This window comes from Gorilla gorilla, chromosome 18 (assembly GCF_029281585.2).
Source record: "Gorilla gorilla gorilla isolate KB3781 chromosome 18, NHGRI_mGorGor1-v2.1_pri, whole genome shotgun sequence".
Classification (NCBI taxonomy): Eukaryota; Metazoa; Chordata; class Mammalia; order Primates; family Hominidae; genus Gorilla; species Gorilla gorilla.
The window spans coordinates 13,846,878-13,868,755 of record NC_073242.2 but is presented as its reverse complement, the minus strand read 5'-3'; the positions used below and the strand labels follow the sequence as shown (position 1 = coordinate 13,868,755).

The 21,878-nt window shown below is 45.8% G+C and overlaps 1 long non-coding RNA gene across 3 annotated transcripts in view; it reads left to right on the top strand.

The window, feature by feature from the left end:
* LOC129527554 (uncharacterized) overlaps positions 1-17,496 on the top strand; it is a 48,652-nt gene extending 31,156 nt beyond the window's left edge. For 2 of the 3 annotated variants that reach the window (XR_010131497.1, XR_010131498.1), the window contains exon 4: positions 10,597-17,496. This is a non-coding gene — a long non-coding RNA (uncharacterized lncRNA). The remainder of the gene's footprint in view (positions 1-10,596) is intronic. The other variant, XR_010131496.1, reaches the window with a different exon arrangement.
* Positions 17,497-21,878: the final 4,382 nt, after the last annotated feature.

The window sequence follows — 21,878 nt, the reverse complement described above, 5'->3', positions numbered from 1 at the left end:
CTGGATCACAAAGGCTACAAAGCATAGGAACTAGAACATCAAAGAAACCCATTGCTTTGCGAAAAATATCCAGGATGGATTGCGTTGGCAGGACCTGGTTAAAGTAGACGAATAGCAGGTATGCGTTTATTAAGTTGAAAGAGTGAAAAAAGCAAATGCCCTTAGAATTGTTGACCAAAAAACTCAGCACAGATAGAGTTGTTGTGAGCTCCAGGAGACCTGGGCATGAGTGATCTGGCTCACTGTGTCAGGATTGCTGGATTGCACAGCTCCAGGGAGCACCATCCAGTTTGGGTCAGTGGCACTCTGTGGACCCATGCTGTCCACTAGCCCTTTTTGCAAAGACAGACCTGTTCTGTTTGTGCCATTCATTACAATAGCCACTGGCCACACGTGGGAATTAAGTACTTGAAATGTAGCTAGTGTGACTGAGGAACAGAATTTTAAAATTTCATTTATTTTTGACTAAAGTTTAAATATAAATAGCTGCCTGTGCCTAGTGGCTACCATTTGGACAGCACAGCCCTGGAGTCTTGCAGTGCCCTGTCAGTGTGGCTGCGCACTGTGGCATTGACCTATATGCTCCTTGGGCAAATCGCTTGCCTTCCAGAACACTGTTACTTTTCTTTGTGTCTTTGAGACTCTGCTACAGTGAAACATGAAACAGAACAAATTAGCAGGCATCTCAGAGATAATTAATGGTTTGAATGATGTGAAAAAGACAAAACCAACCAACCAACAAGCCAAACAATAAACAACTCAAATGACCAGTCAGTGAGAAAGTTGGCTTGATATCCATGGAACAAAAAGTCTTGGCTGGACTGGGTGCAATGGCTCACACCTGTAATCCCGGTACTTTTGTAGGCTGAGGTGAATGGATCACCTAAGGTCCGGAGTACAAGACCAGCCTGTCCAACATAGTGAAACCCCGTCTCTCCTAAAAATTAAAAAAAATTAGCCAGGCATGGTGGTGGGCGCCTGTAATCCCAGCTACTTGGGAGGCTGAGCAGGGAGAATCTGGGAGGCAGAGGTTGTAGTAAGCCAAGGTCGTGCCATTGCACTCCAGCCTGGGCAACAGAGTGAGACTCCATCTCAAAAAAAAAAAAGTCTTGGGTGGGTGGTTTTGAAGATGGAGTTGGAGGAATCTGTCTCTAACTGAATAAGAGGCCTATGAAGTCATGATTTCCAACTCACTACATGCAAGCATCTTTCCCCTAGGATAGTGACCACTGGCAAATTGAGTGCATGGTTCAGTTTTTCATTCTTCTCTGTATCCATGATCTTTGAGTTGTCCCCTTGCAGCTTCTGCCATTGGAGAGGCAGGATTGCCCCTTAATTTTGGGTTTGATCATGAGATTCACTTTAGCCTATCAGATGGCAGCAGGTTTGATGCCACCAAAAGCTTGAAAAGCACTTGCATGATGGGGCTTGCTGTCTTGTGCCTCTCTCATCACCATGAGAAGAACTTGGATGGGCACCTGCCCACTGGTCCCAGAAGAGGATGGGAAGCAAGTGGAACAAGACAATACACCACCCAGCCCAACTCACCCTAGTCCCAGCCTAGCCAGAGATATACCAGTGAGAGCTCAGCCTAGATCAGCTAGCTCCAGTCAATTACAGACACATGAGCTTTTTCTTTCATCAACTGAGATTTTGTAGTTGTTATGTAGCAGAGGTTAACTGGTACATGGCTGTTAATTTGATTTGAAATGTCATCATTCTCCTGGAGAATTGAAATTGCGGTATGTAATGGTTTATATTACCATGTGTCTGCCCTTCCACACTCTGGTTTCTCTTGATGACATTTACAGGTTAAATATTTCTTTTTGGGCTTTTAAGGCCATTACATACTCATTTTAGAAAGTGATATGGAAAAACAAGAAAATTTAAAAATTATGTATAATATCGACCCCCAGACATAATCACTGTTAACATTTTGCTGCATATTTTTTCTGATATAAACCAAGATAGATACATACCTGTACATGCATATACAAACATTCACACATGTATAAATGGGATCATATTTTATAGAGAGCTGCGTTCTGCATTATTTTACTTAGCTCAACATTACATACATCAGCATTTCCCTGCATCCTTAAATTTCTCCAGGAACATGATTCTTAGCAGCTTCATATTAATATTCTATGGTATGGCTGTATCATATTTTATTTAAGCATTTCCTACTTTTGGACATTTAAATTCTTTGCAATTTTTCACCATTACAAATGATACTACAATGTTCATCTTTGTACATAAATCTCAGTGTGCTTCTGTGATTGTTCCCTTAAGCTGTGTTCCTAGAAGTGAAATTCCTTGGTGAAAGGGTTCAAACAATTTTAATAAGGTATTGCCAAAAAAAAACCAAGGCAATTTATCACCCTGCCAGCAGAGTAAGAAAGAGTGTGGTATTTATAATTTTAAAAGGCACATTGGGGACACTTTAAAGTGGATAGATTGGGACTGGGGTCTCTAAGTTCATGGTTTACACAGGACCATCAACTTGAAATCATGTGAACTCCATTAAATGTGACATTGAGGGGTGACCCTGAAATGAATCGTAGGACCCCAGCGTACTTTTTTTTTTTTCCTCGAGACAAAGTCTTGCTCTTTTGCCCAGGCTGGAGTGCAGTGGCACGATTTTGGCTCACTGCAACCTCCTCCTCCTGGGTTCAAGAGATTATCCTGCCTCAGCTTCCTGAGTAGCTGGGATTACAGGTGTGAACCAACATGCCTGGCAAATTTTTGTATTTTTAGTAGAAATGGGGTTTCACCATGTTGGCCAGCCTGGTCTTGAACTCCTGACCTCGTGATTTGCCCGCCTCAGCCTCCCAAAGTGCTGGGATTATAGACATCAGCCACCATGCCCAGCCAACCCCAATGTTCTTGACCTGCCCAGTCACTTCTAGCTGTGTGATTTCTGGCTAAAGCTTGAGTAGTGCTGTTTAGAGAAGGTGGACACAATCTGATTTTTAAAGTTAAGGAGTATGGCCCAGGAGATCTCTTCTTTATGGACAGTTCCTGCCTATGTTAAACATCAAAGTCACCTCAGAGCAAACTCTAGATTCATTCCTTTGTAACCTTGAGACTTTGCCAATCCACATATTTTCTCTGAGCACAGGGTTCGTTATCAGTAAAATGGGAGCAAAGCTATAATTTAAACTGGCAAATTATCTAGCAAACCCAGTCATTTCCGAACGGGTTTTTTGACTCTTGCATATCCCAGATGGAATTTTCACGGGGCTGTGAAAAACAGTGATGTAGGCTACTATGAATGGAGAGACGTTTGTCTGTAAAGTCTTGTTCTGTACTATGACATAGGTTTGACTTTTCCTAAGAGCTAAACACCCTTTTAAAGAGAAGTGTGGAATTTTGCTTCTGATAATGGCCAAGTAGGTGCCTATTGGGGTGACCTTCCCTCAGATAACAAATATAATCCCTGAACAAAAAAATAAAAAACGCTCAACTACCTAAAGGATAGGTGGTGGTGGCTAAAACTCCAACAGAAAACCTGCACTCCATCTGGCTGAACAGCCAGAGGACATAGTTGCAGACATCTGTTCTCACGGGAAAGGGAACTGGAGATGGCAAGGTTTAACTCTGTGTATAAATTCTGCCCCAATCTCTGGGTGACCTCTGAAGTATCTGTGCACCAGGCAAACCATAAGCAGCCCAGATAAAGCTAAAAGAGATGGTCTGAGAACTAAGCTGCTGCCCCACTGGTAGAGTTTGCAGTTTGAGTCCAACCAAGTTAATTGCCTCCAAAAACAAATTAAAAAATCAACACTCTTGGGAGAAATAGCACAGAATCCAGAGTCTCTACAATGTAATATTCACAATGTCTAGGATACATTCTACTCTAAATGCAAACAAATGGGAAATTGTGGCCCATTCTTGAGCAAAAAGACAATGAATGGAAGCTGACTCCAAGGTGACCCAGACGTTGGAATTAGCAGACAAGTTTTTTTTTTTTTTTTTTGTTATAGTTTTGCTCTTTTGCCCAGGCTGGAGTGCAGTGGTGTGATCTTGGCTCACTGCAACCTCCACCTCCTGGGTTCAAGCAATTCTCCTCCCTCAGCCTCCTGAGTAGCTGGAATTATAGGCACCTGCCACCATGCCTAGCTAATTTTTAAATTTTTAGTAGAGATGGGGTTTTGCCACATTGGCTAGGCTTGTCTCCAACTCCTGACCTCAGGTGATCCACCTGCCTCAGCCTCCCAAAATGCTGGAATTAGAGGTGTGAGCCACTACACCTTGCCTAGACAAGGATTTTTAAAGCAGCTATTCTAGCAATGTTCAGTGATGTAAGGGAAACTCTGCTCACAATAAATGAAAAGATAAGAAATTTCAGCCTCAAATAGAATAATAAGAAAGAAACAATGGGAACTTCTAGGTCTAGAACATACGATGTCTAAAATGAAACATTCACAGGAGGGGGTTGATTGCAGAATAAAGATGACAAAGGAATGAATTATGAATTTGAAGATGTCAATAGTATTTTTTGAAACATTCACTGATGTACTTTCTCCTTATTTTCCTTTTTTTTCTCCATGCTCCCTTCAGTCCCAATCTAAGCGTTTGGCTGGGCTCATTGCATGAGGGAGGAGATGGGACTATACAAAAAAAAAAAAAAAAAAAAAAAAAAAACAGAATAAAGTCTGCAAGTGCATGTCTTTAGTGTTCCAAAGTCTAAGTCCTTAGGAGAATTAAAAAGATTCAGAATTCCATAATGTTTAGAATTAGAATTACCGTTTGAGAAGAGTGAGGCTTTCCCCTAGATTGAGGGAAAGGAGAGAAAGGAGAGAAAAGGGAGTTGAGCAGAAACATCAGTGCCTCTTGGAGAAAGGCCATGCTATGCAGAGCTCTGGAGGGTCTTGCACTGCCACATAGATGCTGCAGGCAGGAGTGACATGGATCACTCTGCTCACAGCTCACTGAGCAGAACTAGTCACATGGCCCCACTTGACTGCACAGGGCCCAGGGAATGGTATCCCATCATGAGCCTAGAAAACTGAAAATATTGGTGAGCAGTGCTGGTGATTACCGTGGTATGTATCTTTGGGACTCAAATCTTCTCCCACTGGAATGATCACAAATGCCTCCTGTATGGACTGAATGTGTACCCTGCTAATTCATATCTTGATGCTCTAACTCACAGTGTGATGGGAGATAGGGCCATTGGGAGTTAATTAGGGTTGGATGAGGTCATGAGGGTGGGGCCCGTGTGATGAGATTAGTGCCCTTGTAAGAACAGACATATGAAAGCTTGCTCCCTCTCTGCCATGTGAGGTCCCAGTGAGAAGGTGGTTATCTATAAACCAGGAATCAGGCCCTCACCGGAAACCAACCATGCTGCACCTTGATCTTGGACTTCCAGCCTCCAGAACTGCAAGAAAACAGGTTTATTTTGTTTAAGCTGCCCAGGCCATGGTATTTTGTCAGGGCAGCCCGAGCTGACTAATAAACCTCTCCCAGGGTCTTCCTGCCCAGAGTCTGTTGAACTTTAAGCATTCTTCATCCAATCATCCTTCTCCAGAAAGCCATTATCATGGGAACAAACTAGGTAGTCTCAAGCAAGACAGCTTCACCTAACTCATTTGGTTTTCTTTTTGGATCTCTTTTGGGGTGAGCATGCTTCCTGGTCTGCTGGTCCAGACCCACAGTGGTCCCGAACTCTTTTTTTTTTTTTTTTTTTTTTTTGAGACAGAGTCTTGCTCTGTCACCCAGGCTGGAGTGCAGTGGCGCGATCTCGGCTCACTACAAGCTCCGCCTCCCGGGTTCACGCCATTCTCCTGCCTCAGCCTCCCCAGTAGCTGGGACTGCAGGTGCCCGCCACCACGCCTAGCGAATTTTTGTTGTATTTTTAGTAGAGACAGGGTTTCACCATGTTAGCCAGGATGGTCTCGATCTCCTGACCTCGTGATCCACCCGCCTCGGCCTCCCAAACTGCTGGGATTACAGGCGTGAGCCACCGAGCCCAGCCAGTCCTCAACTCATCATAGGAAACAATTGTTCACTCTTTCTTTATCTTTTGCCTTCTTGGCATGTGGGAGGTTTCTTCCCTTTGGCAGCTACAGAGATTATTCTTCTCTTATCTCAGGAAACCCTGGAAAAACCAAACCTACTCCTTCCTTCATCACTCAAGGAATGCAGGTGCAGAGGAGAGTTGTGGGGACCTGTCAAGTTGGCAGGGAAAACAGGGATAATGGAAAGCTGCATCCAAGTGTCCCATCTCCTTGCCTCTCCTACTCATCTCATGCATTTTCTGTCCATGCACATTGTTCTCTTAGCATACCAAGCAATTTGTGACTTTCCAAGGGCACCAGCATTTTCTGCCTTGAACTCTGCTGGGAGACAGGGCCTTTGGGAGTCAATTTGAATTAGGTCATGAGGGTGGGGCCCCCATGATGAGATTAGTGCCCTTATAAGGAGAGACATGTGGCCAGGTGAGGTGGCTCATGCCTGTAATCCCAGCACTTTGGGAGACCATGGCAGGCAGATCACTTGAGGTCAGGAGTTTGAGACCAGTCTGATCAACATGTTGAAACTCTGTCTCTACTAAAGATATAAAATTAGCCAGGCATGGTGGCACATGCCTGTAATCCCAGCTACTTAGGAGGCTGACTCAGGAGAATCACTTGAACCTGGGAGGTGGAGGTTGTGGTGAACCAAGATCAGGCCGTTGCACTCCAGCCTGGGCAACAAGAGCGAAACTGTGTCAAAAAAAAAAAAAAAAATGTCATCTGAGAGCTTGCTCCCTCTCTGCCATGTGAGGTCCCCCTAGTGAGAAAGTGGTTATCTATAAACCAAGAAGGGGGCCCTTGTCAGAACCCAGCCATACTGCACCTTGATCTTGGACTGCCAGTCTCCAGAACTGTGTGAAAATGCATTGTTTGGAAGGCTGAGGCAGGTGGATCACTTGAGGTCAGGAGTTTGAGACCAGCCTGGCCAACATGGCGAAACCCCATCTCTACTAAAAATACAAAAATTAGCTGGTTGTGGTGGCGTATGCCTGTAATCCTAGCTACTGAGGAGGCTGAGGCATGCCCTTCTCCTCTGTCTTCTGTTTCTTCCATGAATAAATCTGTCCACAGATTTATTCACCAACAAATATTTACTGAGCCCCTACTGAGTGTTAGGCACCCACACTAGGCACAGAGGATACAGTGGTGAAGAGGACAGACATAGTCCCTGCCCTCATGGAGCTTACAGTCTAGTGGGGGAAACCCAAAGAGTGGGTGCTAAGAATGACTAACAGGATGCTTACAGAGAGATCAGCAAGGAGAACATTATTTGAATGACAGTGGGTCTGGGAATGCTTGGCTTGAGTAAGTGGCATTTAAGCTGAAACCTGAAGTGTGGGCAGAAATGAGCCAGGTGAAGAATGAAGTGTTTTAGAGAGAGAGAGAGAGAGAGAGAGAGAGAGAGAGAGAGAACATCATCTACAAAATCAGAGCATCCAGAGTCATAAGGAGCCTAGAGCTGTTGAGAAACAGTAAAGGCACCCTAAACAAGAGGAAGGCCAGCCTGTCAAGGCTCAGCTCAAATATCCTCTCTTCTGTGGAACCTTCTCTGCCACCTCTGGGCTCTCACAGCATTTGGTACACCCTTCCCTGATGCATACTTATGTCAACATCACTTGTTTGTGTCATCCAAATACCTGTTGGAGATCCCCTGTCTCTGAGGGGCTCATTGGGTCACTCCAGAAATGTTTGTTGAGTACCTACTATATGCCAGATTCTGTAGACACTTTGGTAAATGGAATAAGGCTCCCACCTTCATGGGGCTTATGTTCTTGGAGCAGAGAGACAAAAATCACCTGAATACATGAATCAACAGTTCAAGTTTAGGGGATGATAAGTGTTATGAAGAAACTGATGCAGGATCGTGTGATATAAATTGAGGCAGGGACTCGGTGTAGTGGCTCATGCCTATAATCCCAGCATTTTGGGAGGCTGAGGCAGGCAGATCACTTGAGGCCAGGAGTTTGAGACCAGCCTGGCCAACATGGCGAAACCCTATCTCTACTGAAAATACAAAAGTTAGCCAAGCATGGTGGCACATGCCTGTAACCCCAGCTGCTCGGGAGGCTGAGGCATGAGTATTGCTTGAACATGGGAGGTGGAGGTTACAGTGAGCTGAGATCATGCCACTGCCCTCCTGCCTAGGTGACAGAGCAATAATAAATAAATAAATAAATAAATAAATAAATCGAGGCAGGTGCTAAAATTCACAGTGGTAAGGAAAGACTCGAGTGAGGAGATGATATTTGAGCTGCATAATGAGAAGGACCCCACCCTGCGAATATTGGGGTGGGGGTGAGAGAGTGGTCTAAGCAGAGCTAACAGCCAGTGCAAAGGCCCTGGGGTCAGAAAAAGATGGGTGTGTTCAGAAGATCAGAAAGACAGATCTTACAGAGTCCATGAAGGTGGGGTAAGAGCTCTGGATTTTGTTCTAAATGCAATGGGAAGCTATTGGAGGATTTTATTTTATTTTATTTTATTTATTTATTTTGAGACAGAGTTTTGCTCTTGTCACCCAGGCTGGAGTGCAATGGCGCGATCTCGGCTCACTGCCTCCACCTCCCTGGTTGAAGCAATTCTCTTGCCTTAGCCTTCCAATTAGCTGAGATTACAGGTGTGCACCACCATGCCTGGCTAATTTTGTATTTTTTATAGGGACGGGGTTTCACCATGTTGGCCAGGCTGGTCTCAAACTCCTGACCTCAGGTCATCCACCCTCCTTGGCCTCCCACAGTGCTGGGATTACGGGCGTGAGCCACCACGCCTGGCCTTGAAGCTATTGGAGGATTTTAGAGGCACAAAATGACCTGGCCTCAAGAACTGAATACATTTAGGTGTCAAGACCTAGTTGCATTTTAAAGGCTCACTCTGGCTGCTGGTGGGGAGTCCATAGTGTGGGAGGGGGCAGGCATAGAAGCAGGACACCATGTAGGAGGCTGCTGTCGTCTTCCTGGTGGGCGTGGGTGGCAGCTTGCAAACTGGCCTCAAATGCCCCTGATTCTATGGCTTGACATGGTCCAAATCCCTCCTTAAGATTTCTCAAGAGGACAGTTCCTAACCGTGTCTTCCATCTCCAGCCCCTGTGCCTGCATGCTGTTCACCACCTCACTGAAGATGAGAGGTTTCACATCACACCACACATGTCGTGGCCTCCCCTCCAGGTCCTGGCACTCCCCTTCCTGTTCTGCTCTGGGGAACAAACAAAGCCCTCTCATTTTCACACACAGAGCAGTTTCCTCCTCTTTCCTTGAAGTCTTGGCACCAGCAGCATTCATGCCCTTAGGGAATCAATTTTGCCCTCACTGAACTTGTTAAAACATCCTTCCAAGCAAATACAGCACTTTCCCCACAAGGACTGTATTTGTTTATCTGGCAAATGAAGCATTATCTGATTTGTGGCACATCAGCCTCTCCAGATAGCTGGAGAGCTCCCCGAGGGCAGGGCTGTGTATGGATAATAACAATGTCTGTGCCCTAGGTCAAGTTTTTCCAGAATCAGGCCCTGAGATGAGGGTTCATCGGCACGTGATTTATTAGGAAAGTGCTTCCAAGAGAAACTGACAAAAAGATCAGAATGGGCAGTAGCCAAGCAAGGGTGAGATTTCAGATCAAGTTCAGCCTCAGCCTGATTCTGCAGGGTGCTCTAGGAGGGGGGTGGGTACCTGACACCTTAGAATTTGTGCCATCTTGAGTCCAGGAGAAGCTGGGCTTTCCATCCTGCCCCTATGAGTCAGTGGTTAAAGACTACCCTGGCAGTGATGTAAATTCCCAGATATGAGTGGCGGAGCTTCCATAGCCCAAAGTCAGTCTTCAGAGAAAGGCAGCAGGTGTACAGAGTTGGGCACAAAGAACTCGCCAAAACAGTGCAGAGCCCACCCTATCCTCTCCAGTAAATATCCCCAGTTCCCAGAACGACTGATGCAAGGTGTGTGCTCAATGGTGTTTGTTGAATCAATCGGTGAATTTAGTGTCCAAGGCTACATACGGCCTATTATGGATTACAGTGAGTGTGAAGAGACTAGAAAGTCAGAAAACTCTTCCTGTAGAAAGCTCTTCTAAGCTTCAGGATCAGGATGCAGACAGGCAGGGCTTGGATTCCCAGGGAGGATAGCTTACTGTCTCTGGGACAATACCCCTGGGACAAGACCCTGGTGGGGTCCCAGATGTCATCGTGATGGTTAGCCATGTCCTATTCTCTGAGCATGTCCCAGTAGCAATCATGATGTTTGTGCAGTGTTTTGACATTGACAAGTTGCTTTTACATTTAATTTTCCCATTGAGCCCTTAAAACATGTTCATGAAAGAGATTATTTCCATTTTGGAGATGAGAAAACTGGGGCTCAGAGGAATGAACTCATTAAGTTTCATATAGTGGAGGAGTAAGAATTGGGACTTGAATTTGTCCCTAAAAGTGGTTGATATTGACTAGGTTCCTAAGGATGCTTAAGATGATTATTTAATGCAGTTGCTCTTTGCTTCTTTGAGAGAGAGATTGCAAACCGTGGGCCCACATGCCAGTTCCAGTTATCAGATGTGTCCTTGGTAGCACAGTAATATTTTTTTCATTTCACAGATGTTTCACCATTAAATGATTTCATACGACTATCTGGATTTCTGGCTTCTCTTGAAAACTGAACATCTGGTTTCACCTTCCCTCCTGGCTGGGACTGTGGCTGCCGTCCCATTTTAGATGGGTCACCCTTTCTCCGGTGTTCAACATTCCCCATCACTGCGTATAGCTGTACTGTTCAATAAGGTAACCACTAGCCATATGGGGCTATTGAGTCTTGAAATGTGGCTAGTCCAAATTGAGGTGGCTATTAGGGATAAGGGAATCTGGGAGGTATTTTTCTCCTTCTGTTAGAAAATTCTTATGAGGTTCACATTGGATTTCTGTTGGACCCTAGTGGCCCATAGTCTGCACATCAAGCCAGCTTCTTGCATTTCTGCTCCCTGCCTGACCCTGTAGGCACAGGAGTTTGGAACCTCTGATGAATGGGAAGGAAGTGTGACCTGGAGTCAGGACGCCAAAGTTCAACTGCTGGCTCTGACACTTACTGTGTGACTTTGGGAGAGTTACCTCCCTCTCTATGCTTGGTCTCTTCAATTGTACAATGAAGACTTTGGACTGAATTTCTAACTTTCTGCAATGGAAATACAATGGAATACAAATTTTGGACTTAATTTCCAACTTTCTACAATGGAAAGAAACTTCGCCTCCCACACACCTCTGAATTTACCCTCTTGTGGTGGGGCTCTGCTGCTGTCAGCTTTGATCTGAGCTTCCCCAGCTGGGCACCCCCTCCTCTTGCCCTGATTCTTTACACTCCAGCTGCTTCTATATCTTTGGGGAGCCCTGTCTCCATCAGGGGCCTCCCTCCTCATTCCACAGGGGGCTGCATGCTGGATCGTTCTGCTTGGCTTGCTGCTTACAAAACGAGAGGTTGACCATGTTTCCCTTTGCTTTTTCATTAATATCTGCAATTTGCCCTCATTTAATTCACATATTTTAGCTATTAGTTTCCTCACCTTCCGCAATTATTTTCATGCACCCTTGGGCTTGTAAACCATTGTTCCAAGTGGCGTGTTGCCTATTTTAAGAACTTAATTTGTTTATAATGTGCACATCAGCTGCATGATTTGTTTCTTGCTGGTAATTAACTTTTAAGCTGATGCCATTCCCCCGCCAAAAGTGAAACTCAAGGTAAAGTTGGTAAGATTAATCATGCTGGCTGCATCCAAATCTTCCGACATCTTCATCAGACTCAGCAAGTTTGGGGAAAATGATATTTTTTTCTTCTACTTCCATCTGTTACCCTGCCGATCTTGGAGCCAATCCATCCATTAGTGGGCTTGAGTGTTGGAGTTGGAATCTGAGACTTTTCAGTTTCTGTACCAAGACGAGCAAACTTTTCCTCCAAACCCTCACCCTGCAACTTGAACCCATCTCTTCCTTCCTGGGAGGGTCCCTGGATACTGATGAATCATGAAATTGTTGTATAATACCTCCCAGATTCCCTTAGCGCTATTGTGGAGTTAGTTACTGGTTTCCACAGTCTTTTGCAATCAGACAAATCAGCAATGTTTTGGATTGATAATCTCCATTGGTGAGGTGGGGATGTTTGGGTTGTAAATAGCTAACTTTATTAATCTTTCTATTTAATGATTCTGTCTGTAGGTCATGGGTGAAATTGAAATTCCAGACCGCCCTCCTTCGTGGTAAACCTTTAGAAATTAGATTGTACTAGGTCAGTGCTTCTGAAACCTGAATGTGAACCCCTGGGTGAGATTATGATTCAGTTGGTCTAAGGTGGGACCCACAAATCTGCATTTTGACACGTGCCAAGAAGAGGCCAGTGCTGCTAGTCCGGGACCATACTCTGAAAGGTAGGCATTAGCCAGCCAGCTTCGTGAAGACTGGAATGATATCAGTCTTGTTTCTTTTTTTTTTTTTCTTTTTGAGACAGAGTCTCATTCTGTCACCCAGGCTGGAGTGCAGTGGTGAGATCTCGGCTCAGTTCACTGCAACCTCCGCCTCCTGGGTCCAAGTGATTATCCTGCCTCAGCCTCCTGAGTAGCTGGGATTACAGGCATGCACCACCATGCGTGGCTAATTTTTTTTTTTTATTTTTTTTAAAATTTTTAGTAGAAATGGGATTTCTGCATGTTGGTCGGGCTGGTCTTGAACTCCTGACCCCGTGATCCTCCCACCTCGCTCTCCCAAAGTGCTGGGACCACAGGCATGAGCCACCGCACTAGGCCTTAGTCTTGTTTCTTATTGGCATGTGGACACCGGCAACTGTTTGGAGACTGAAGGAGTGAATGACTGAATGAGCTGCACTCAGGAATGTAGATAACGCTCTCCCAGATCGATCTTATTAGAGTGAGATGCCTTCCTTCTTATTCTCACACTAGCAAAAAAAAAAAAAAAAAAAAAAAGTAGTAATTTTATATTTTTCCAAATTTAGGAAGGGCTAAATGTCATACGCTGATTTATCTCCTCCATAGATATGATATTTATGTGTGTGTGCACACACATATGTTTGGCTTTTGGAAGTGAATTTATAGTAACTGAATGCTCTTCACCATGGATCTCTTTCTAACTATAGCCTGCCGCTTTCATCCGAAAGGGCCCGCTTCCAGAGAGCCCTGCAAATGGAGAAATCCTTGTTCCTGTTTTTAAAATTCTTCAGAGAGCTGCCTGGTTTTCCCTCTAAGGCCCTGTTTTTTTCCAGTGTTGTTTCCAGATTTCTGATCACATCAATGGAGGAGCTTCAAATAAGTGCTGACTTCCTGTAACACTTCTCTTGAACACCTTGAAGCTTCTATCATTCTTCAGCTACCATGAATGGGTTGTCAATTTTTCATGAGGCCAAGATGGTAAATGCACACACAAACACACACATGTGCGTGCACACACCCACACGCACACACACACACACACACAGAGTATTTTTGAGACTAGAAGGTCAGTACATATGACCAGGGTACTCATTTAAAGAGACAGAGGGGCAGAATATTTTAAATTGGATCCTTTCCCTAATATAGCTGTTTTCACATTTACACGGAATTTCGTGTTCTGTTACTGCAGGAGGTCCTCCAGACTGTTTCAGCTTCAGGGTCCTCCCAAACCTCTTCCCCCAAGACAGGCTGTGAATTTTCCTGGGTGTCCCCACCAAGTCCCCTGGACTATTGTGGATTTCTGGAGTTTCCTGCCCAGCCCCACCTGTGGGTTGTGGGAGGAAGCTGAAAGGAGAAAATGAGAGCTCCGAGGGTGTCATTTGCCCAAGGCTTTGTGGATAAGAAGTGGTGGAGGCCCGGCGCGGTGGCTCACGCCTGTAATCCCAGCACTTCGGAAGGCCGAGGCGGGCGGATCTTGAGGTCAGGAGATCGAGACCATCCTGGCTCATACGGTGAAACCCCGTTTCTACTAAAAATACAAAGAATTAGCCAGTTGCGGTGGTGGGCGTCTGTAGTCCCAGCTACTCCGGAGGCTGAGGCAGGAGGATGGCATGAACCCGGGAGGCGGAGCTTGCAGTGAGATGAGATCGCGCCACCGCACTCCAGCCTGGGTGAAAGAGCAAGACTCTGTCTCAAAAAAAAAAAAAAAAAAAAAAGAAGTGGTGGAGACACCCCGCGAACTCTGACCCAGGGCTGACAGTCTTAACTATTATGCTCCACTGTTGTGCACCTCAAACTGAAAGTGCCCAGGAGTCTCCTGGGACCTTGTACAAATGCAGATTCTGATTCGTTAGGTCTGAGGTGGAGCCTGAGATTCTGCAGTTCCAACAAGCTCCCAGGCGATGCCGATGCTGTCCACCTGTCACCCACACTCTGAGAACTACTCATCTAGAGGGTCACGCCCCTGACTGCATTGGAATCACCGAGGATCTTTTAAAAACTGCCACCTTGGCTGCACCTCCAGAAATCTGATTGAATTGCAGCAGCCTGGGCATCATGAAGTTTGTTTTAAAAAAATTCTTTTCTTTTTCTTTTTTCTTTCTTTCTTTTTCTTTTTCTTTTCTTTTTCTTTTTTTTTTTTTTTTGAGACAGAGTCTCGCTCTGTTGCTCAGGCTGGAGTGCAGTGGCATGATCTTGGTTCACCGCAACTTCTACTTCCCGGGTTCAAGCAATTCTCCTGCCTCAGCCTCCCGAGTAGCTGGGATTACAGGTGCACGCCACCACGCCCAGCTAATTTTTGTATGTTTAATAGAGACGGGGTTTTGCCATGTTGGTCAGGTTGGTCTTGAACTCCTGACCTCAGGTGATCTACCCGCCTTGGCATCCCAAAGTATGGGATTACAGACGTGAGCCACCATGTCCAGGCAAAAAAATTTTCATTTTAAAAATAGAGATGGGGTCTTGCTATGTTGCCCAGGCTGGTCTTGAACTCCTGGGCTTAAGTGATCCTCCCATCTTGACCTCCCAAAGGGCTCGAATCACAGGCATGAGTCACTGCGCTTGGCCTGATCATGAGTTTGAAAAATTCCCTGGGTGGGTCCAGGTGCTAGCAGGGCTGAGAACCACTGTTCTAGGGCTCTTGTTGAGACCTCATCTGTTTCAGGACCCCCTGAGATTCCTGCCCATCTGTTCTCCTGCAGAATAGTCCATCATCCACCTCTGGCATAGGGGAGACCAGACTGGGATGGACTTGGGGTCTCCCTTGACCCTCTGTCCTGTCCTGAGCTAGTTGGTTGGACCAGAGATGCTCTGGGTACCACGCCAGTTGGAGTAGGCAGGTGCAAGGCTACATCTGGCAGGGTACAGCACAAGGAGAGGAACAAGGTCTCCTCTGGGGGTCCAGGAGACACTTCCAAGCTGCTCTTTGCTGAAATGTTCAGCTGCTAAGCTGAAAATAACTTCGGCATTGCTGAGGAGGCTACCTGGGATTCCCCTCCTGCCAGGAGGAGGGGAAGTAGGGGCCCTGGAATCCCAGGGAAGCTGATACCACCAGTCTGGGCTGTGTCACCAAGTCCTGGAGTGCTGAGTGTCTGCCACCAGCTGTGCAAGAAAAGGGGTAGAGGACAGACCTAGTGACTCTGAGCCCCTTCACGATCCACAGTGATGAAGCTTGTCTAGCCCAGCTGTGCTTCAGTGATCTAGGGCTTTACTGGAGATGCTTCAGAGGGTGCATTACTTTCCTCCGGCTGTTGTAACAAAGGACCACAAACTGAGTGGGTAAAAACAACACAGATTTATTATCTTCCAGTTCTGGGGATCAGGAATCCGGCACAGGTCTTAGTGGGCTGAAACCAAGGAATTCTTTTCTGGAGACTTTGAAGGAGAATCCATTTTCTTGTCCTCTTCAGCTTTTACAGGCTGCCTGTATCCTTGGCTCGGGGCCCCTTCCTCCATCTGCAATTCTAGCAACAGTGGTGTGAGGTTTTCTCACATTACATCACTCTTCTGCCTCCCGCTTCCACTTTTTTTTTCTGTTAACTTCTCATTCCATAAATATTTGTTAGACATCTACGTGGCGTCAGGCACTGTTGTAGGCACTTTGGATCCAGCATGAGTGAAACAGACAAAATCCCAATTTTTATGGAGTATTTTCCAGGGAAGAGGACAATAGAAACAATCCATACGTCGATATGTTGCCGGGCACCATGGCATGTGCCTGTGGTCCCAGCTACTGGGGATACTGAGGCCGGAGGACTGCTAGAGCCCAGGAGTTCTGAGCTGCAATGCACTGTGTCTATCGGGTGTCCGCACTAAGTTCAGCATCAGTGTGGCGACCTCCTGGGAGCAGGGGACCACCAGGTTGCCTAAGGAGAGGTGAACTGGTCCAGGTTGGAAACGGAGCAGGTCAAAACTCCCATGCTGATCAGCAGTGGGATCACGCCTGTGAATAGCCACTGCACTCCAGCCTGGGCAACACAGTGAGACACTGCCTCTAAAAAACTAAAAAACAAAACATAAGTGTACATATTATAAAATATATTAGAAGATGAGTTCTATGGAGGAGAAAATGTAGGGAAAGTGGATAGGGAATACTAAGCGACTCTCTTCCACTTTTAAAAAGTGGAATCTAACCTCTTCTGATTAGATTAAGCCCACCCAGATAATCTCCTTATTTTAAGGTTAGCTGATTAACAACCTTTATTTCCTCTGAAGACATAATTCCCCTTTGCCAGGTAATGGAACATGTTCACAAGTTTTTGGGATTAGGACACGATGTCTCTGATGGGGTTGTAATTCTGCCCAATTCAGGGATTTTGGGGTGAATCTGAGTCTGAGACTCCGGTTGTCCCATCCTTTCTGAACCCTGACTTTAATCAGAGCAGTTTTGTTAAGTATCTGTTTCCATGCAACATTTCCTTTGTAGAACGTATCGCAAAGCTAACAAAAGCTTTTCAACCAATGGTCTAATCCCTTTTCCTGGACCAGCAGCAAGAGAACCTGGCAGCTTGCTAGAAATGTCCAATCTCTGCCTGAGCCAGGGTCTACCTCTTAGCACAGACCAGGATAATCTGTGCCTACAGTAAAGTTTGAGAAGGACCTGGGAGGAGAGGGGGGTAGTTTCTTGCCACCATGGCTGTTCATTGAAACCACAGAGAGCTTTGAAAATATATTGAAGCCTGGGTCCTACCGAAGATTCATTGGCCTGCGGGTGCCACCTGGGTGCTGGAGTTTTTTAGATCTCCTGGATGATTTTAATGTGCAGTAGAGTTTGAGAACAGCTCGTCTGGTCTATCCTCCCAGAAAAGGAAACTTCGCAGGGAGTGAAAATGACTTGGCCAGGGTCACACAGAGGGTTGCTGGCCATCCTGGGAGAGGATTCAGGTCTCTTGACTTTCTGGATTGAGGACTTCTGCTCCTACCAAGAAAACAAAAACAATAGCAACAACAACAATTTGGGTGGAGAGACGGGAGAGAGGAAGAGGCTTTTCCCCTGTCTTTATTCTTCCTTAAAGTTTGAATTGTTTTTAATGTCAAGCATGTTGTAATTTTAATACATAAAAAATATTAAGGACTGGTTGATATGGTTTGGCTCTGTGTCCCTGCTCAAATCTCATGTCAAATTGTAATCCCCAGCGTTGGAGGAGGGGCTTGGTGGGAGGTGACTGGATCATGGGGGTAGATTTCCTCCTTGCTGTTCTCAGGATAGTGAGTGAGTTCTCATAAGATCTGCTTATTTAAAAGTGTGTGGCACCTACCCCCTTCTCTCTTCCTTCTTCTCTGGCCATGTAAGACATGCCTCCTTCCTCTTCACCTTCTGCTATGATTGTAAGTTTCCTGAGGCCTCCCCAGCCATACTTCTTGTATAGCCTGCAGAACTGTGAGCCAATCAAACCTCTTTTCCTCATAAATTACCCAGTCTAAGGTAGTTCTTTATAGCAGTGTGAGAATGGACTCATACACTGGTTAAAAAATAAATAATAAAGAAAACCCAGGATTCTAATAATAGTGACCATTTTGTTGAGGCCCTTTCATGTGCTAGGAACTCTGTACACACTTGTTCATGCTATCCTCACTGTGTCTCTCCAAGGTGAGAAATTATTGTTCCATTTTGCCCTTTTTTGGGGAGGATCTCCAGGGTTCTATGGTTTAGGCACTGGAATCTTGCTGAAAGCAGAAAACTTGGATGACCTGTGGTTAGCACTTGGCTTGGCCCCTGTTATGAGGTGGGCAGTTTGTGTGTGTGCAGCAGCCCCTAAAGATCTTATCATAATTTCCTGTTTCCACTTATGGCTTGCTCTGTGGATCACTGAACTTTGACCAGGAGCAGAGAACCAGAAACAAGGTGATATGTGCCCCTGCTTACCTTCCCCTGATCTCGCATCTCCTTCCTTCCCTTTTCTTCCCCTTTCTTTCCCTTTCCTTTCCTTCCCCTTCCCTCCCGTTCCCTTTCTCCCCTTTTCCCTCTGATCTGGGTGGAGACAACCCACCTGCCTTTCCCTTTTTCATTTTGTTTCCTGAATCATTATGCAAAAAGATACCTGCACCCATATGTTTAACCACAGCACTATTCAGAACAGCAAAGATATGGAATCAACCTGAGAGGCCATCAATGGAGGACAGGATAAATAAAATGTAGTATATATACCTATATAAATACACACACAATGGAATACTATTCAGCCGTAAACATGAATGAAAATTTTTTTGTAGCAACACGGATGGAACTGGAGGCCATGATCATAAATGAAACATCTCAGACACAGAAAGACAAATGCTTGTATGTTCTCACTTGTAAGCAGGGGCTAAATAATATGTACACATGGAAGCAGAGTGTGGGGTGATGGACGGTGGAGACATGGAGGTGTGGAGGATGTCAGGCGCGCAGGCAATAGGTGGTTGCCTGGTGGGTATAATGCGCGTGGCTCCAGTGATGGACGTACTGAAGGCCCTGACTTTAGCACAGTGCAACACATCAGTGTAGCAAAAAATAAATTTGGTTCTGAAATAGTCTTGCAGCCTAACTATGCACTATAGAGGAAATGATTGAAAATGTAATTATTATTTTCATTTTTCAACAAGCCCAATGGATAATGTTTGCCTACTTTATTAGATTAGTTGTAAAGGTGATAAAAAAATAATAAATAGTTAATAGCATTTTTTGAAGCTTACTCCTTCCAGGCTCTCTCCTTTACCTGTTTAAACTCATTTAAATCTCACAAGTCTATGAGGCATAGCCTCACAGCCCCATTTTGCAGATTGGAAAATCGAGGCACAGAGATGAAATGAGCTGGTGCTTGGAAATGGCCCAGTCCGTGGCTGCCAGACATCTGGGAAGTGTGCGTTCATGGGTTTCCTCTCACTCTCTCTGACAGCTGTCTAGTCACATCCCAGTGCTTGCTGTGAGGACGCCCTGCAAGCCTTCCTTGGCTGAGGGTCCTTAACAAGGGAGATGTCGCCCCGTCGCTTCACCTCAGTTTCCCCTGCTCGGCTCTGCCTTTCTCTCCGAGGTGCTGGGAGGATTCTGTAAATAGTTCCCTCGAGGTGCTGGAAGCACTGGGTGGAGAAACTCACTATAAATACCCGGCACTTATAATTAGCCTTCATGGCGGCACAGTTCTGCGTGTGGGGGAGGCGAACACCTGCAGGGGCAGAAAGTCAAAATGCAGGGGCCCAGGTCTCTCCAGAACTGCTTCTTGGCACCACCTGAGCCAGAGAAGACCCATGCTGAGTGAAGAATCCCAGATAAGAACACAGCGGCCCCCCTCCGCCCCGATCTTGCTGCAGCTGCAGACAAGAGCATTAGGGGCTGGTAGGAGCTCCTGGCTCCATTACTCCCTGTGAGACCTGCAAATTAGTGCAGTCCTCTGAGCCTCAGTTTCCACATCTGTAAGCTGGTGTAGTATACGATAAAGGACATCTGGTGGCTATAAGATTAATGGTAGCCATAAAACCCATCCGAGCATCTTGCGGGGCTGACACTACCTGTCACTTAGTATGATGCAGCCTGGCCCGGGGATTTCCAGGAGACAAAGTTAAATCGGCACAGATATAACTTTCATAAATCTTAAAATAAAGCTTATCCTCACAAGAATAGCTTAAACTCCTTTTATGTAAGAAACACCTGGTAAGGGACCTGGACTGAATATGGATAGAAGGAAGGGGGAAGGATCCCCCAAACTTTGATAATGGTCTCTGGATGGACATCCTCCCGGTCAGTCAGTCATCTGACCCCTGGCTGTGTCTGGCCATGCCACCAGCCTCCTGCTCCCACTGTCTGTCTCTTAAGAAGATGCCAGAATAAGCTCCTTAAGCATCAGACTTATGTGCTAAGACTCATCTTTGGCATGGATCAAATGGAAGGAGAGAAGTTACCCCTGGGGAAACTTGTCAATTAGGACCACCTGAAACCCCTGATCATGACGGTTGGAGATAATCACTCCTACTGTGAATAATTAAAGATACTGTGTATAAAGCTCCCAGTATTGGTGCATGGAGTAGGTACTTGACACATTCAAGGTTCTTGTTCCCTTTGTGTGCACAACAGGGCAGACAGCATCTAAGGTGCAATCAGATGGCCTTCTCCCACTTAAAGACCGTCTTAGGCTCCCCATTGGTGGCAGAGGCACCCCATGCCTATGTCTTACCCCCATGCTCCTCCTCTGTGTTGATGTTAACTTCTTCTTCCTCTTTTTTTTTTTTTTTTGAGATGGAGATGGAGTTTCACTCTTGCCGCCCAGGCTGGAGTGCAATGGCATGATTTCGGCTCATTGCAACCTCTGCCTTCCAGGTTCAAGCGATTCTCCTGCCTCAGCCTCCTGAGTAGCTGGGATTACAGGCATGTGCCACCATACCAGGCTAATTTTTGTATTTTTAGTAGAGACAGGATTTCACCATGTTGGCCAGGCTTGTCTCGAACTCCTAACCTCAGGTGATCCACCCATTTTAGTCTCCCGAAGTGCTGGGATTACAGGCATGAGCCACTGCGCCCAGCTGCTGATAGTAACTTCTCACTCCACCTCAAGAGTGTGCCTTGAGTCTTTCTGCTTTCTGCCCTCAGGTCTTCTTGGATGCTGTTGAAACCTGCTTAGTCTGTGCAAAAGTCTAGCCCAGAAGTACTGAGTTAACAGCCCGGGAGGCGATCATCAAGATAAATGTGCCACTATCCCTCCTTCAGGTAGAAAATTCCAGGAGGCTTCCTGCATGCTTTTCGCGAGGTCCTTGCAGCACAGAGCTTCTGTTGTTCTCAGTGGTGACCTTGATGATGGACATGTATACTGGTTTGTCTCCTAAATCTTTTCCTTTCCTTGTTCCTGCTTCCAGAAATCAACTTCCAAATCAACCACCTGCACCCAAATCCTGTCTTCAGGCTCTGCTTTTGGAGAAGTCAACCCATGAGATCATCACATCTGGAATAAGTTCCAGATTCCTTGCTGTGGCTGCAGGGCCCTGCACAACGCTCTTCTGCCATTCCAACCTCACATCTGCTACCACTCTTGCCCACACCTGCCACATCCAGCCACACCGGCCTCCAGTCACTTTTCTTTGACTTGCCAAGCAATCCCTCCTCAGGGCCTTCGCACATGCTGTTCCCTTCCCCTTCCCCTTCTTCTATGTTAATCAGTCCTTCCTACAGCTCTCAACTTAAATACCAGTCCCTTAGAGAGTGTCGCTTCCTCCTGGCCTCTGATCTCTTGCGGGTTCCAACACCCTTTATTCTCTCACAACAAATTGTTTCCTTTTCCTTGTACTATTTGAAGTTGTGTATTCATCTGAATGTTTATTTGTTAATTACCTGACTCCTTTTAGACTATAAACACCATGTGAATAGAGTTGACTTCTGTCTACTTCCATGAGCTCTAGAGCATCCACAAGCTCCTTACAAATGAGACGTGAGTATTCATTGAATGAAGGTGGGATTCAGGTTGGTCAATTTCTCCTGCGTCCCAAGCTTAC